This window comes from Rutilus rutilus (genome assembly GCF_951802725.1).
Source record: "Rutilus rutilus genome assembly, chromosome: 1".
Lineage (NCBI taxonomy): Eukaryota > Metazoa > Chordata > Actinopteri > Cypriniformes > Leuciscidae > Rutilus > Rutilus rutilus.
This window is the reverse complement of record NC_140209.1, coordinates 15249594-15265123: the sequence shown is the minus strand read 5'-3', so window position 1 is coordinate 15265123 and position 15530 is coordinate 15249594. Positions and strand designations below refer to the sequence as shown.

Below are 15530 nucleotides of genomic sequence, written 5' to 3'. Positions count from 1 at the left end.
GCCTTTTTATAAATTGATTTTTTGTCCTTGAAACTTTTCATGAATGAGGTAAATTTATCTGACACACTCAGTGCTGAATCATCAACGCTGTTATCAACGTTACTGTAAGAAGAATCTTCTAAAATTATGGTAATGTTGTTGCAAAATTGGGAACCAGATATAAAATAAATGTAAAATAAAACAGTTAAAATAGTATTAGCTTGATCTGATGTTGACAATCAATATAAAAAATGTCTCAAACCTCCCTTTACTGACCATTTGTTGAAGAAAAACTCAGAACATTCTGTACCGTTTCAAAGTTGAACAGTTTATCTAAATAGTGAAGTGCTAGATAGATGAAGTGCTTGAATGTTTCTAACATGAATGTTCTTCAGCATCATGAATGAATGAAGAATAAACACCAACCTCTTTGTTCTTCAGGATCTTCAGTGTGTTTCATTCTGCAGGGTTCTGGATCACTCATGTTCTCACTGTCCTCTTTAATAAACTCAGTCTTTGCAGATTTCAGCTCTTCCTGATGCTCTGATGCTCTGATGCTCGTCTTCACTTGTAGCTGATGGGAATTTACAGCATTTATTGGAGAATGACAGTGGGAGGAGTTCACTGACCATGTGACTGATGTGGGAGGAGTTTCACTGACCACGTGACTGATGTGGGAGGAGCTTCATTGATGATGTAATTGGTGTGGGAGGAGCTGATCTGCCCAAAATCTAAAATATGTCAGTTACTGAATTCATTCATTATTTGTATCGCTAATCCTAACATTATTCTGCTTCAACATTAAAATACAGGTATCTAGAAATTCTTCCAAATATTAAAGGTGCATTGCGCAAGTCTCTGAGTTTTTGCAGAACTATGCCCCCTTCTGGCGACACGCGAAACTGCAACCAGAGTTGTGCACGCGGTTACGTGGAGTTTGCGTTGGGGTTTGGGATGAACTAGAAGCCGGTCTCTTTGAATCCATCTTCTACTTTTGCAAAAGTCGCTTGAGTTGTCTTCGCTGATGCGGATAATGGCGGCGAATACACAAACCTGCCAGACATAGCCAGGTGAGCGTGAACGCGCATGACGTCACGCCCAGTCGATTCCGACCCGAATCCCTCTTATTTATTTTACTGTACAGGATTATAGAGGCAATCGCAGTGATCATAGAAGGGCTCATTCAGCCCATCAGGCAATTGTTTAAGCATGTATGGGTTAGAAAAACGGGTATTTTTAACATGAAATGTTGCGCAACGCACCTTTAATAATGCTAAGAAAAACAGTTAAAATCATAAACACAGAAATAAACATAGTAGCCAACAAATCCCCTCAGTCTGCTGACACCAATGAAATGAACTTTAAGTGTCAATTTACAGGAGATCTGAAGACATCAGCATAATAAATGAGGTGAAAACAGTTATTTTATTGTCATGAAATAACGAGTGTTTTCAGCAGATCTGTTCATATTGATGAGCCTCAGACTATCAACACTCATTCAACAAGCCATTCAGGGTCATCAGCAGATCATCTCACTTTATTCTGAGTGTTTGCTTTTAGAAACACATTATTTGTTAGACTATTAAACTTCTCCATTGAAAGACAATACTGTAATTTCTCACACTATGACAAAACATCAATAACACAAAAACAATGACACTCATCTTCATCAACCACTACAGATAAATAATTACAGCAGCATAATGTCCAAATTAATCTAAATATATAGTTTGATCTTATAATAACTACATTAATCACTACACAGTAAATTTGAAATCTGGAAATCAACACCAATATACTTAATTTCAACACTTCAAAAGTGTAAATATGGGAACAACCCTCAAAGTGTTAGTTCGAGACTTTCAAAAGTGTTGCCTCTCGCAACACCGACACAGAGTAACAACATGAACACTGCCCTACAAAGGCTAATAGCAGTATCTCCAATTTTTCCTAAAACATTTTTTGGCACAAATAAAAAGTGCAGGATCTGCTCTTCAATCTGTTAAAATTTCATACGGCTACCTTAGAGGTGGGCGATATATCGTTTAGACGATAATATCCAAATTGTTGTCTGGACGATATGCAAAATTGGGATATCGAATATTTCATAATTTGTACAATCCGACCCCCCAAACATGAAAAGAGCTGAAGGAAGTTAAAGAGAAAACAAATAACACACACTATAATCTTCTAAACAATTATATGTAGCGATTTTAATACTGTAGGGTTTGTTTGACTGTATTTTATGTTTTTTTGTACAAAATCCCGATCATTCCTCAATTGCACGAGAGTAAGCTGCTACTAATTTGCAATACAACTACGGAGTTCATACCTGTGTGTTATGACGTTTCTTAGGTTGAAACAACAATCCCAAAAACACAAAGAGTAAAGCCGATGTACGATTAATAAAATAGCTGCTAGAAAAGGCCAAATATGCGTTGTTTGCGGAAAACTGAAGTCAGAAGTTAAAACGTTTTTCTTAAATGTCTGTGGCGTCCTCAAGTGGCGAGCTTCGTGATTGCATCATTAGAAAATGGTGTTGTATAATGATGAGTCCAAAAGATGGAATACATTTCCCCAAGAGATCCACCGGAATAGCCTCCAAACAGGGCTTCTTTTAACTTCTAGAAAAAAAACCTTATTTTAAGTACAAACTAAAACATTTTTATTAATCCAGGGAACTGCCCATAATGCCTCAGTGCCCCTGACGTCTTACGTCATTACAGCGTGCCGTGCGTATGTTACTCATCAGTCACTTCTAGCTTTGAGTGCAACAACACAAAAATGAGCGAAAAAAGCGAAAAATACACAGTCATCCTCAGAACCAGTGCCAGAAGAGCTAACAGCGAGACGTGGGTCAGCTTCTTTAGCCTGGAGATGGTTTGGTTTTGACAAAAATGACGAGCGACAAACGTCGCCCATCTGTAGAATTTGTCGCAAGCAGATCGCGGTAAAGCAGAGCGCCACAACCAACCTCTTCCATCATCTCAATTACAAACTCTGTAACAAGTTTTATTGCAAGGTCTATGTTGCCAATTCAATCAGTCGAGAAGGATGGATTTCAAGAAATGTCACAGGCTTTAGATCCCAGATATAATCCTTCAAGAAGATATTTCAGTACGAGTCTTGTCGACAAACGTTGTCCCATAAATTGCAGGATGTCACCTATTATGCCACAACCTCCGATCTGTGGTCCAGCAGAACCTCGGAGCCGTACCTATCTCTGACAATACATTTTGTCGATGAAGAATGGCAACTAAAGAGCTATTGCCTTCAGACATCATACTTCCCAGAGGACCACATCGGTGAACTTATTGCTCAGGGTCTAAAAGATGCCCTGCCCTCATGGTCTTTGGACGATGAACATATGGTTTGCATTCACCACTGACAGCGGGGCTAATGTGGTCAGTGCTCTGAAGATCAACAACTGGCAGCGACTTTCATGTTTTGGCCACAGACTTCACATTGCCATTGGTAAGTATTTAAATTTGAAATGGACTATAACCAATTATTGATATTTCAGGTTAAATTTTGTTGTTGTTGAGATGTTTAAATATATAAAAGAACAATAAAGACTTTATTGAATAATATTTTATTATTTTAAATAAAATGAAGTGTTTTTGTCCCCCCCCCCCTAAACATCAGAGTATTATTATTATAATTATTATTACAGAGTAAATTATTTGTTTGTAACTTTAGGATATGGTTTGAATTGTTAACATATTAACTAACATGAACTTACCATGAGCAATACTTTTGTTACTATATTTATAAATCTTTGTTTATCTTAGTTTATAAAAAGACAGCTGTTCATTGTTTGGTAATGTTACTTCACAGTGCATTAACTATGTTAACAAATACTGTACAACTTTTGATTTCAATGTAGGCTATAGCCTAAATGTTGAAATTAACAATGTTGTAGAAGTGCAGTTTAGTAATAGCAGTGCAAAATATGAAAAGACAATGCAGAAAAGCAGAGCGCATGTGGCGGAAGACAAAACTTGTAGTCCATTATAACATCTACAAAGACAGCCTTCATGCTTTTAATATGGAACTAGGCAAAGCTAGACAGTCTTTCTTTTCAAATATTATAAACAGAAATTTAAACAACACACGCACTCTTTTTGCTACTGTAGAGAGACTGACAAACCCCCCAAGCCAGATTCCCAGTGAAATGCTCTCAGACAACAAGTGCAGTGAGTTTGCTTCTTTCTTCTCAGAGAAAATCAATAATATCAGAAAGGTGATCAGCATATCCTTGAGTTGCCCTGGGGTCAGACAGATCAGACCACCTGAGAAAGTAGCTACTATGTCTGACTTAAAAGAAATTGATGGCAACATTTTGGAAGAAACCGTACAGCACCTTAAAACATCAACCTGCGCTCTTGACACACTTCCCACATCTTTTTTCAAAAGTGTGTTAAACAGTTTAGAAGCAGATCTTCTAGAAGTGGTAAATGCCTCACTTCTCTCTGGGAGTTTTCCAAACTCCCTGAAAACTGCAGTTGTCAAGCCCCTCCTGAAAAAGAGCAATCTGGATAAGACCATATTAGGCAACTATAGACCGATCTCAAATCTTCCTTTCATAGGCAAGATAATTGAAAAAGTTGTCTTCAATCAGCTGAACAAATTCTTATGCTCGAACTTTGACAATTTTCAATCTGGTTTCCGACCGCACCACAGCACAGAGACAGCACTCATAAAGATAATAAACGATATTCGCTTAAATACTGATTCAGGCAAATTATCGGTGCTGGTGCTACTCGACCTCAGTGCTGCATTTGACACTGTCGATCATAACATACTTCTTGACAGGCTGGAAAACTGGGTGGGGCTTTCTGGGATAGTCCTAAAATGGTTCAGGTCATACTTAGATGGGAGAGGTTATTATGTGAGTATAGGAGACCATAAGTCTGAGTGGACATCCATGACATGCGGAGTCCCTCAAGGCTCAATTCTTGCGCCACTCCTGTTCAACCTGTATATGCTCCCAATGAGCCAAATAATGAGAAAGAACCAAATCTCTTACCACAGCTATGCAGACGACACACAGATCTACTTAGCCCTATCGCCTAATGATTACAGCCCCATTGACTCCCTGTACCAGTGCATCGATGAAGTCAACAGTTGGATGTGCCAAAACTTTCTTCAGTTAAACAAAGACAAAACTGAAGTCATTGCGTTTGGAAACAAAGATGAAGTTCTCAAGGTGAACGCATACCTTCACTCTAGGGGTCAAACAACTAAACATCAAGTCAGGAATCTTGGTGTGAGACTAGAGTCAGACCTTAGTTTCAGTAGTCATGTCAAAGCAATAACTAAATCAGCATACTATCATCTGAAAAACATTGCAAGAATTAGATGCTTTGTTTCCAGACAAGAGTTTAAAGAAACTTGTTCATGCTTTCATCACCAGCAGGGTGGATAACTGTAATGGACTCGTGTTGAGCTCGTGAGAGAGCTCGTGTTGTTTTAAGATGATGAAGCTCTCTCTCTCTCTCTCTCTCTCTCTCTCTCTCTCTCTCTCGTTCTTATATGCGCCCTGTTAAACTGACAGGACTTAAAAACACATGCAAATGATAAACTTTAACTCTATGATGGTTAAGCTGTGCAATTAATCCGCGAATCACATTCGTCAAGGGCCGGGCAGCAGCTGGCCCGTACGGTTAATGAATAACGGATCAACTACGACAGCCTACATCGCACATCCTGCGATGTTACTATCGTGGATTCGTACATCGCGATATCGATGCTTAAACGACACATCGTGCAGCCCTACCGCAGAGCGGAGCATGCAAGATCCCTGCATTGACAGAGCCTTAGGAGTCTGCAAAAAAGTTGTGGCAGCTTTTTCCAACATCTGGAAAAAAAAAGCTCTGGCAAAAGTACAAGAACAGATGAATCTCTCCCAACATTCACTCATAACAGAGTGGGGCTCAAGGCAGCGGATGATCGAAAGGATTTTGGAGCAGCACAAGGCCATACAACAAGTACTGTCTGAAGACAAAAGGCACAGGCACCTAATTCCTACATGGCAAGATGTTGAAGTTTGAAATCAATAGACAAAGCACTTGGTCCCTTGTTGGAGTTCACAGATGCTCTGTCCGGTGAGCAACAGGTCACAGTTTCTTACGTTACACCTGTACTGTCCTTGTTCAACAACGATGTCCTGGCAGTTCAGTCGGATGATACAGACTTGACCAAAGACATCAAACGATCCATTCTGACATACCTGAACAGCAAATTAGCTGGAGACAACGTGGTGGAGCTGCTAGGGATGGCGTCTACACTTGACCCTCGATTCAAACATCGCTACAATAAGGATGAGCAAATCCTGGCCATTGAGAGTGCGATTAAAGCTGAGCTTATGGCCCAGGGAAATGATGAGGACAACCTGGCTGCAACAGAAGCGGCAGCATCTCATTCCACTACAGCAGTACCTAAGGATGAAGGCACCAGTGAGACACTGCCTGCAAAAAAGATAAAGAAATATTTTGGAAGTTATTTAAAAAAAAACACAGAAAGCCTAGAGTCTCTCCAAAAAGCAGTTGAAAAGGAAATGCAGAGCTACCTCATGAAACCTGAGATAGACAGTCACACAGATAGGGATGCGCCGATCCGATACTCAGTATCGGTATCGGCTCCGATACTGCCATTTTTGCCGGATCGGGTATCGGTCAGACGAGGCCGATCCAAATCCGATATTGTGCTTATACTATTCAGTGTTATTGTTAAGCCCCACAAGTGGCACACAAACACTATAAAGCACCATAAGTTTTCGTGCACAATATTATAGGGATTTTCATGCACAACCATTTCTAGGGTTTACAAAGAATGGTGTGAAAAGGGAAAAACATCCAGTATGCTGCAGTCCTGTGGGTGAAAATGCCTTGTTGATGCTAGAGGTCAGAGGAGAATGGGCCGACTGATTCAAGCTGATAGAAGAGCAACTTTGACTGAAATAACCACTCGTTACAACCGAGGTATGCAGCAAAGCATTTGTGAAGCCACAACACGCACAACCTTGAGGCGGATGGGCTACAACAGCAGAAGACCCCACCGTGTACCACTCATCTCCACTACAAATAGGAAAAAGAGGCTAAAATTTGAACGAGCTCACCAAAATTGGACAGTTGAAGACTGGAAAAATGTTGCCTGGTCTGATGAGTCTCGATTTCTGTTGAGACATTCAGATGGTAGTGTCAAAATTTGGCATAAACAGAATGAGAACATGGATCCATCATGCCTTGTTACCACTGTGCAGGCTGGTGGTGGTTGTGGTGTAATGGTGTGGGGGATGTTTTCTTGGCACACTTTAGGCCCCTTAGTGCCATTTGGGCATCGTTTAAATGCCACGGCCTACCTGAGCATTGTTTCTGACCATGTCCATCCCTTTATGACCACCATGTACCCATCCTCTGATGGCTACTTCCAGCAGGATAATGCACCATGTCACAAAGCTCGAATCATTTCAAATTGGTTTCTTGAACATGACAATGAGTTCACTGTACTAAAATGGCACCCACAATCACAAGATCTCAACCCAATAGAGCATATTTGGGATGTGGTGGAACGGGAGCTTCCTGCCCTGGATGTGCATCCCACAAATCTCCATCAACTGCAAGATACTATCCTATCAATATGGGCCAACATTTCTAAAGAATGCTTTCAGCACCTTGTTGAATCAATACCATGTAGAATTAAGGCAGTTCTGAAGGCGAAAGGGGGTCAAACAGTATTAGTATGGTGTTCCTAATAATCCTTTAGGTGAGTGTATACTGTATAATACACTACGCATCAATATGTGTTTGTGCTTTAAACTTTTCAATGCGGACTTGACGCGCTGCACGCTGTGACTTATGTTGCTTGAGTTCTGCGCTCGGGACGCACATAAGTGCTTTGTGCCGCACTGTATTGGAGCCTTTCATATCATAATACAGTGACGCAATGAAAGATTATTAATAGCCTTTTTTGTTTTTTCCGTCTTATCTATTATATGTTGCTACCTCATTAAACAGCTGTGCTATACATTTAAAAAAATGTTTAAATTTTATAGTAAGCTATATATAAAATAATTGATTTTTTTTTATCTTGTTTTTCATGAATGTATTTTACAACGATACAAAGAGCAATGTGTAATGTTTTACCAGATTTAATGTTACACTTATTGTCTCTAATTTGTTCCCCACAAAACGTTGTTTTTTTTTCACAACATCTTCAGATTTTATACAATTATTGTGCACTCGTAAATTTTACTGCTGAATTATCCACTAATCTAGTTAATCTAGCATTTATATCAGATTATGATCATATATTTTTTTCTGTTGTTTTTCTTTATAATGAAGTTGTCTGTATTAAGTAGATTGTGTTTAACACACAAAATAGTGATTATCAGTTCAACACAGAGTTATAGAAATTCTATCGGTCGATACTCAGAATTTTTGGTATCGGATTGGATCGATTCTGGAAAAAATGGTATCGGTGCATCCCTAGACACAGATCCATTAAGCTGGTGGAAAACTCAAGAGGTAAATTTCCCTAGAATTGGGAAATTAGCCAGGAAGTATCTGTGCATCCCTGCTTCAAGCCCTTCAGAGAGGGCATTCAGCACAGGTGGGAATATAGTTACATGTCAGAGAGCTTCTCTGAAGCCAGAGGCTGTGGACAGGCTGGTGTTTTTGTCCCAAAATATGAAGAAAATGTAAGTCAAAGAAACAGTTGGCTGCTTTAGTTTTTTGTGTGGAAGTTTATAATACTTGAAGTTTAGAATTAAAAGGTTAAGATTTATATGTATATTATAGACAACTACATTTTGGTCTTAAAGTTCATATTATGTTACAGACAGTGCAGTATAATAATAATAATAATAATAATAATAATAATAATAATTAGTATATCAGTTAAATAAAATTAATACTTGAGTAAAAGTACAACTAGTTCTACTTGCTGTAGAAAATACTTTCATGCTTTTTACTTTGGAACCTTTGGGAACATGTAGGACAGTAGAAAGTATTATATTCATCTTTCAAATAGAGGCATAAAAGTAATCAGTTCTCAAAAAAAAAAAAAAAAATCTCAAGTAAAGTACAGATCTACTTAAGTAAATTTACTTTGTTACTGACCACCTCTACTGCATGTTTACACTTACAGTTTACACTGGTGTTTACCAAAGAAGTGTTTTGTAATTTCAAAAGCATGTTTGCTTTATTGCACATTTTACCTGCAGCAGAGCAGTGTCTTATTTATTTTGTTCAGTTTTTTTTTTTATCCTCATCTTTTATATTAATATAATGTGCAAAAATGTTATATTGTGTTGTGTTCTAATGTTTACATTTTGCAAAACACAACTTTTTTTTTAAAGAGGTAGTTGCATTGTTTTTAGTCTATTACTAATAAAGTACAGTTTGCAAAACAAAGTTAATTTATATCGTACTGAATTATGTACAGTGAGGAAAATAAGTATTTGAACACCCTGCTATTTTGCCAGTCCTCCCACTTGGAAATCATGGAGGGATCTGAAATTGTCCACTGTGAGACATAATCTAAAAATAAAATCCAGAAATAACAATATATGATTTTTTAACTATTTATTTGTATGATACAGCTGCAAATAAGTATTTGAACACCTGTCTATCAGCTAGAATTCTGACCCTCAAAGACCTGTTAGTCTGCCTTTAAAATGTCCACCTCCACTCCATTTATTATCCTAAATTAGATGCACCTGTTTGAGGTCGTTAGCTGCATAAAGACACCTGTCCACCCCATACAATCAGTAAGAATCCAACTACTAACATGGCCAAGACCAAAGAGCTGTCCAAAGACACTAGAGACAAAATTGTACACCTCCACAAGGCTGGAAAGGGCTACGGGGAAATTGCCAAGCAGCTTGGTGAAAAAAGGTCCACTGTTGGAGCAATCATTAGAAAATGGAAGAAACTAAACATGACTGTCAATCTCCCTCGGACTGGGGCTCCATGCAAGATCTCACCTCGTGGGGTCTCAATGATCCTAAGAAAGGTGAGAAAATAGCCCAGAACTACAAGGGAGGAGCTGGTCAATGACCTGAAAAGAGCTGGGACCACCGTTTCCACGGTTACTGTTGGTAATACACTAAGACGTCATGGTTTGAAATCATGCATGGCACGGAAGGTTCCCCTGCTTAAACCAGCACATGTCAAGGCCCGTCTTAAGTTTGCCAATGACCATTTGGATGATCCAGAGGAGTCAAGGGAGAAAGTCATGTGGTCAGATGAGACCAAAATAGAACTTTTTGGTCATAATTCCACTAAACGTGTTTGGAGGAAGAAGAATGATAAGTACCATCCCAAGAACACCATCCCTATTGTGAAGCATGGGGGTGGTAGCATCATGCTTTGGGGGTGTTTTTCTGCACATGGAACAGGGCAACTGCACTGTATTAAGGAGAGGATGACCGGGGCCATGTATTGCGAGATTTTGGGGAACAACCTCCTTCCCTCAGTTAGAGCATTGAAGATGGGTCGAGGCTGGGTCTTCCAACATGACAATGACCTGAAGCACACAGCCAGGATAACCAAGGAGTGGCTCTGTAAGAAGCATATCAAGGTTCTGGCGTGGCCTAGCCAGTCTCCAGACCTAAACCCAATAGAGAATCTTTGGAGGGAGCTCAAACTCCGTGTTTCTCAGCGACAGCCCAGAAACCTGACTGATCTAGAGAAGATCTGTGTGGAGGAGTGGGCCAAAATCCCTCCTGCAGTGTGTGCAAACCTGGTGAAAAACTACAGGAAACGTTTGACCTCTGTAATTGCAAACAAAGGCTACTGTACCAAATATTAACATTGATTTTCTCAGGTGTTCAAAATTCAAATACTTATTTGCAGCTGTATCATACAAATAATTATTTTTTTTTAGATTATGTCTCTCACAGTGGACATGCACCTACGATGACAATTTCAGACCGCTCCATGATTTCTAAGTGGGAGATCTCCCACCCCTAGGCTATCTAATACATTTATTATATAAAATTTACATTTTTAGTTGCAGTATTGTATAGAAAAGTAGAGTGAAACCAAGGCAGAATGCAGTATCTGCCCGTACTGCCTTGGTTTCACTATGATACTGCAGTTTGCCTTTGTTACAACTGAAGGGGGTGGATTGGAATCCACTGCTGCTTCAATGTATGTAATGAGTGATTATAATCAAGGTATTAATCAATATTTTTCCTTCTAAATATGAAATGAGTTGAATGACTTCTCTGGAGATTTTAAAGGGATAGTTCACCCAAAAATGAAAATTCTGTCAGTAATTACTCACCCTCATGTTGTTCCAACCGCGTAAGACCTTCGTTCATCTTCGGAACACAAATTAAGATATTTTTGATGAAATCTGAGCCTTGTCTCACTCCTCCATAGGCTGCTAGGTGGCCCAAACTTGCTGGCCCAAAAAAGTTATTAAAGAGATCGTTAATATAGTCCAAGTGGCTACAGTGGCTCAATCTTAAGTATATCAAGCGACGAGAATACTTTTTGTGCGCAAAAACAAACAAAAATAACGACTTTATTCCACTATTCATTTCCTTCTCTCTCGACCTCTAGTTGGTTCTCGTAGTGTTTTTGCGCAGCGCGTCTGTGTTACACGTCACCACGTAGGCTCACTATTGGCCGACGCTGGTCATGTGTGTGATGCGTGATTACGTATAACACAGACGCGCAGCGCAAAAACACTACGAGGCCCAGAGAGAAGGATATGAATAGTGGAATAAAGTCGTTATTTTTGTTTGTTTTTGCGAACACAAAAAGTATTCTCGTCGCTTGATATACTTAAGATTGAGCCACTGTAGCCACTTGGACTATATTAACGATCTCTTTAAAAACTTTTCTGGGCCAGCAAGTTTGGGCCACCTAGCAGCCTATGGAGGAGTGAGACAAGGCTCAGATTTCATCTAAAATATCTTAATTTGTGTTCCGAAGATGAACGAAGGTCTTACGCGGTTGGAACAACATGAGGGTGAGTAATTACTGACAGAATTTTCATTTTTGGGTGAACTATCCCTTTAATTTGTTATAGAAGTTACCAGTGTGATTACTGAAATGTTCTTTTCATGTATTCTTTAATGTCTGTATTTGATATTTGAATGCAGTAACATTGCTTGCCTATTTATCCCAGCTTCCAGAAATTAAATATTTAATATATAAATATTTGATATACAAATTTAATTTAATAATGTTTTGTGTTTGAGAAAGGTCTTCAACATGTTAAAACACATAGGGGTCGTTGAAGCCAATAGTTTAAGGCACCATTTCTTTGTTAAAGCCTTATTTTCCAGTTAGACTAAAATGTAGCTCTTCTTGAGAAAGAACTTGTTATCTTGATGTTTTGAGACGAGACTCCTGTTTATAGTTAGAGTCTGGCCAAATCCAACCTTGGAAAAGCTGTGTGTCGGTGTGTGTGTTAGTCTTCTTGCTTACAGGTTAAGGAACCACTGGCATTATTGGAGATTGACTGAGTTGTTGTTCGGGACATGCTGGCGCTCAGCAACCCAAATCTGCAACCTGGAAGGTCATGACGTGCCTGCCTTCAGGGTCTGAGTGTCAGCGGCATAATCTATGGAGATATGCTTCAGTCTATCTGCATATGTGTGGAAAATTACTATGTTTATCCATTTCTTAGCCAATCAGAATCATTCAACCTGTAAGCAATGACGTAGCTTAGACCTTGGAAACTGCTGTGATCTTTGTAACTGTAAGCGGGGCGGCCTACGAACTCCTGTGTGAGTCTTGAAGCTGACTTCTGCTGATGAAACTGCAAACTATCTTCAGTAAAACTTTTCTTCAGTTTTTTTTATAATTCTGACTCCTTTCTTTCAAACATCTGATCATTGGGTCCTAAACTGTTAACCCCTAACACAACTAAATAGCATGAATCAGGTTTTATGTATACGTATGCTATAAAATCTCTCTCAGAGAAAGGAACTGTCAAAATGACTTCACAAGGAAAAATGCTGTTGAAACTTTCCTTAAACAACAAGGCACCAACAATTGGTAAGTTTAGCTTTTTCTAGCTAGGATTAGCTTATTTACAGCATTGGGATAGCAAGGATACCTTGGGGAATACCTTAGAGAAATTACCTTAAAGGTCAAAATGAATGTGTAATACTGACAGCTAGTGTTTAAAGTAGCCTAGTTACCTCAGTACAAATTCAAAATACTGGATTGAGTCGTCTCCCCCGCCCCCTCCTCCCCAGACTCACGGGGTTCACCAGAACTAAATAGCATGAATCAGGTTTTATGTATACGTATGCTATAAAATCTCTCTCAGAGAAAGGAACTGTCAAAATGACTTCACAAGGAAAAATGCTGTTGAAACTTTCCTTAAACAACAAGGCACCAACAATTGGTAAGTTTAGCTTTTTCTAGCTAGGATTAGCTTATTTACAGCATTGGGATAGCAAGGATACCTTGGGGAATACCTTAGAGAAATTACCTTAAAGGTCAAAATGAATGTGTAATACTGACAGCTAGTGTTTAAAGTAGCCTAGTTACCTCAGTACAAATTCAAAATACTGGATTGAGTCGTCTCCCCCGCCCCCTCCTCCCCAGACTCACGGGGTTCACCAGAAGTTCACGGAGGTTGCCGGGCTGAGACCGCGGCAGCATCCATAACAATGTTGCTAGACGCTAGTCTCACAAGCCAGACATTAATTCGCTGCACAGTCAGCTGCTAACGTTCTGATGCTGGCTATATTGACAGTCATAAAAGCCCAACTGTTACCCAACTGACAGACACTTTTTCAGCTTAGAATTACAGTAAGAACCGCCAAAAAACCCACAACCTCGCCATCCTCTCCACACGCCAAACATTCCAAATATATTCACATTTCTTTGATCTATCTGATTGTACCCTTTGTTGTTAAATTTAATTGGATATTAGAAAAACACAAAAAGCTGTTTTTCTCAGTTTGTCGTTTTTGCTGATACTGCTCTAAGCCTTTGTAGGGCAGAACACTAAGAGAGTAAAATATGAACACCAATTCTGCATTACCTACTGTAAAATACACTGACAAATCAAACAATGACACTCATCTTCCTCAACCACTACAGATAAATAATTACAGCAGCATAATGTCCAAATTAATCTAAATATAGCAAGTTTGATCTTATAATAACTACATTAAATCACTACACAGCAAATTTGAAATCTGTAAATCAACACCAATATACTTAATTATAACACTTTAAAAGTGTAAATATGGGAACAACCCTCAAAGTGTTAGTTTGACACTTAAGACTTTAAGAGTAAAATATGAACACCTATTCTGCATTACCTACTTTAAAGAACTATAAAATACACTGACAAATCATGTAATCTGAAAAAAAAAAAAAAAATCACTTTGAAATAAACACATCACTTTATATTACTCTTTCAAAACAATCCAGAAATTTAAATTGTGTAACCTTGGTCTGGGATCATAAAAGTGGTTTTCTCAAAGTAGTCATTAAAATTATAACATTTTATATGTGCAGAAACTGAAAATGATCAGATAAAGATCACCACAAAGCACTATTGTTTCAAGAGTAAAACACTATATTCATATTTATTAAAATTGATATGTCTCACGTGGCTCATTATAGTCTCATTTGCAGTCAATGCACAGTAAAGCATTTAGCAGTCTCTTTTCCTTTAATAAATGCATTATGCATTTAAAATTAATTTAATATTCTATATCTATTAAAATTGCAGCTTAATAACATTTTGATTTTTAAATCATTTTAATCAAACACTGGTGAAACAACCACTTATGTCTAACTGAGTATCCCAGAATAGACAACACTCATAAAAAACCTAAGGCACCAAAATACACATATAAACATTTACACCAGGGTACTCACATGTCTCTGAACGCACACATGCACAAACAACTATGCACTTCAGAAATATCTACGATGTGCACCCCGTGGTCACTCTCACTACTAACTTCTTCTTCCTGTTTAAATGCGATTAACTCCTAAGGAGCATTATCGCCACCTACTGTGCTGGATGGATGGCAAATTAACCTTGGGTGATAAGTCTGAAGTTTAAAACTGTTTCCTCTTCCTTCTCACAAATGGACCATTGACCATCTATCTATATTTCCTTGTTGAACCTTACTCTATCATCCCACATACATCATCATTATTCATTACTGCAATAGAGGTTTCATTGCGCTTCATCCGGCGCTGCGTGTTCAGCTCCTCCGTTCACACTCAGCCCCCATGGCGGGTTCAACGTTTCAAGCAAATTATATTCTAAATCCCAAACCTGAATCATATAAACACAATTAGTGCTCTATATATCTGTATGTCCATTAAACCTTTTCCTAAAATATCCTCATTCTTCATTCTATCCTCTCCATTCTTCAAAGGACTGAATAATACATCCCGAAATATATTTACTAAATAGATAAAATATACTCGTATATTTGGCCCATTTATTCGTTTAATTTTACAGGACTTTGTTTAGTCTGTCTATATTCCTTCTTACATAGGCCTAATTTGTAATTTGAAATAAAACATTTCTATTTGAAAAATGTTGTT

At 38.5% G+C, this 15530-nt stretch overlaps 2 protein-coding genes across 2 annotated transcripts in view; both read right to left on the bottom strand.

Moving 5' to 3' along the window:
• Positions 1-657, bottom strand: part of LOC311291031 (uncharacterized protein) — a 226217-nt gene extending 225560 nt beyond the window's left edge. Inside the window, exon 1 of the mRNA XM_084409864.1 lies at positions 641-657. The gene's annotated coding sequence lies outside the window, so the exon portion shown is untranslated. The remainder of the gene's footprint in view (positions 1-640) is intronic.
• LOC311291165 (uncharacterized protein) overlaps positions 1-14947 on the bottom strand; it is a 47728-nt gene extending 32781 nt beyond the window's left edge. The window contains exons 1-2 of the mRNA XM_084410044.1: positions 14847-14947; positions 406-699 (exon numbers count right to left, since the gene is read on the bottom strand). The gene's annotated coding sequence lies outside the window, so the exon portion shown is untranslated. The remainder of the gene's footprint in view (positions 1-405; positions 700-14846) is intronic.
• Positions 14948-15530: the final 583 nt, after the last annotated feature.